This window comes from Buceros rhinoceros, unplaced genomic scaffold (genome assembly GCF_000710305.1).
Source record: "Buceros rhinoceros silvestris isolate BGI_N320 unplaced genomic scaffold, ASM71030v1 scaffold2586, whole genome shotgun sequence".
Classification (NCBI taxonomy): Eukaryota; Metazoa; Chordata; class Aves; order Bucerotiformes; family Bucerotidae; genus Buceros; species Buceros rhinoceros.
Genome location: NW_010419107.1, coordinates 1 through 2,970, shown reverse-complemented (window position 1 = coordinate 2,970; position 2,970 = coordinate 1).

Here is a 2,970-nt window from a genome sequence, read left to right as displayed (position 1 = left end):
CTCTTTCCCCATGTCAGTTGGAGTCCTGCCTGATAAATGCTAGTCCCAGAGAAGATAATTTCAGTTGCAATTGTCATTGCTGAACCTCCCATGTCTGAAAGGGATGATTTGGGGGCAGGTGTATCTCCTCTACAAATGGTGAGGTAATGTCAAACAAAAGCTCTTTTCACAGCAGCTGCCACAGCTATAGTGGTAACAGAACAACAACTGAAATGTTGCCACTAGATACCAATTGTACTAAAAAAAAAAAATTGAAAAAAACCCCAAGAGGTTTGCATGAATATCCTATCCTTCTGCATGTTGAGTTACTCAAGCCAGAAATGCTGCGTAGGCCAGAAAAGTGATGATAAGAGTCAGGTTTTCCAAAGTGTCTAAATATTTTTTCTTCTCAGCTCTCTAGGAAAAATGATACTTATGCATGAATCACTTTTCTACAGTTAACAGAGAATATTTTTGTCTCTGAGACTGTAAGTCCTGCATTTTTCTAAGGAGGATTGCTTACCTGTCTTTCTTCTCAAGGATAAATATTAATTTAAGAACGTGTCTTATCAGGGATCAAATTTATCCTCAACAAGTTCACATCTCAGTTAAAACATGCAAATCAATTCCTGGAATTTTATAATTCAGCCTATTTAGTTTGCATATACAATCACACCCTCGCAAGTTTGGTCTTTTGGAAGAACAAACCAAATCCCATGATTAAACACAGAGGCAAGTCATCAGGTTCATCAGCTGGCTGGTTTGAGCTGATAAAGCAGGCTGAAACCTTTCTCAAGAAGGCAGTGTCGACCACCTCGTATTGAAACATGAAATAACACCAGATGTTAGACAGGAATACCTCGTTAAGGTATTTAATCCATGTCTGTGTCCTCTTTTCATGATTTTCTTTTCTCCTTCACATGCTGCTCATTGTGCTGTAATTTTAAGTGAAACTAAAGCAACGTAAGACTTGCTGCTACTGAGAAGGGGAGATCTCACGCAGTGTCAGAGTGGTGTACCACATGGCTGGGAACAAAGATGAGGACAGTGGAAAAGAGCAAAACAGGGACAAGGAAATGTAAGATTTTTCCCTTCCTAGCAAGCCCTAGATGCAAGCTAATCAGCTGGGCTTGGGACCCGTACATCAGTTAGAGAGTCACATACAGGTATGACTCATAGGGCTCGTGCTCAAGGAGTGGTGAGAGTTTCTGACAAGGTACAAAGGGGAAATACTGCCTGGAACACGCTGATCTGCGGCAGTCCGAAGCCACGTTTCCCCTTGAAGGAGCAGATGGCCGAAAGAAATCTGTACCTGCAAACCAGCTTTAATCGTGACAGTAGGACCGAGTCACTGGTGGTCTGGCCTTGTGTTCTCGGTTTCCCTTTCTAGCATGAGTAACGTAATAGCAGAGCAGATGTGTCACATATGCAGCTGCAGGGAAGAACTGGGCAGAGTTTGTGTCATTTAAAGGGGGTAATGCAGAAGACCACTGCAATGCTGCAGATGTAGTCCTGGCTCCACTAAAGCAAGGTTGTAGATCACTAACAAGGGAAAAGAGTCAGGATTTGAATTGAAGGGTCTGGAAAATCTGGTGTTTGTATCATTTACTTGAAAACAAGTGAGATGTGTTAGGATTTTTTGCAATGTAGTAGTTAAAAGGATAGCTTTTTTTTTATCTTTTATGCGCACATACACATGCATACAATATATATTCTAATAAAGTAGATTTTTTTTTAAAATATGCATTTAATCAGGGCTTTGTTGTCTGAATTTGTAGTGTTCCAGTTATAGAATAAATCACCTGGGATCCTACAGACTTTTATAATATTCTGATCTCCAGTGGGTCTGTAAGCCCTATCTTTATTCAACAAAGGTTTTTTTTTATTTTGGATCTACAATAAAAGATACAATTAATTAGTACTGGATAAGTCAAATACACCTGAAAGATACAGCATGACTTTTATAAATAAGTCTATTAAGAAACTTACTGGAGTCTTTTGAACTGCCAGCATCCATGGGTTTATCAACAGTCTCTTTAATTTCCAATTTATTTAGACAACCAAAAGTCTTTTGACATAGTTTCTTGTCAAAGTATTTTAAGATTCACCATCTACAGGCTCATGTCCTTGTATGGGTAAATGGTTAATGGTCAAGGCAGGTCTTACTCTTGGAGGAAGGTCATTTTTGGACTCAGTTCCAGACTAGCTCACCTTTGAGAATGGTTGGTCCTGATTCTGTATGGACATCTCCATCACTCTCAGGCAGAGGATCTGCTCATTTCTGTCTTTTACAAGAGTGGTTGTTCTGGACTTTCTATATTTTGGGACACACAGCTCTCTTTTCATCATTCCTAGTTTGAATTAATTTTATCTTAGTCCTTCTTGACCCAGGTGAAAATGTTTCTGCTGCAGGTGGAGAGCAGCAACCGGTTTCCTCACTGCGGAGCTGCCACTTCTATTGCCCCAGTGCTTCTCTTTAGCTAGTTGACATCCTCTATACCGAGGCACCCCTGTGCATCCCCTCCTCCTTAGAAGTTTGTAACAGCTGTATAGTCAGAGCACAAACCTCCATGCTATAAGAATATTAATGCTACCATTAAAGGAAAAATGGGAAATTCAGTGATAAGGTGAACTTTTGTCTTACAAGAAATGGCATTTATTTTACCCTACCATATTCATCAGACACTCGTGCAGATGATAGATAATATATGAAAAAGCCAGCAGCTTTGACTTTTCTTTATGAGCCTATTCAGCTTGTTTTGATTTCTGCTAATCACGGGCCTCTGGGCCTTTGTGGTGTTATTTTTTTTCCCTTCAGATCTCCCAAACATCCTGACAGAAATATTAAACATAATAGTGCTTAGGACGTCTCTCAGAATTTAACACATCCAAGTACATGCACGAGCAGATTTCCACCGCCCAGCACCACCCCCCCGCCCGCCCCATCTTTCTTTAACAAGATAAATATTGTTTATATTTATCTTTATATTT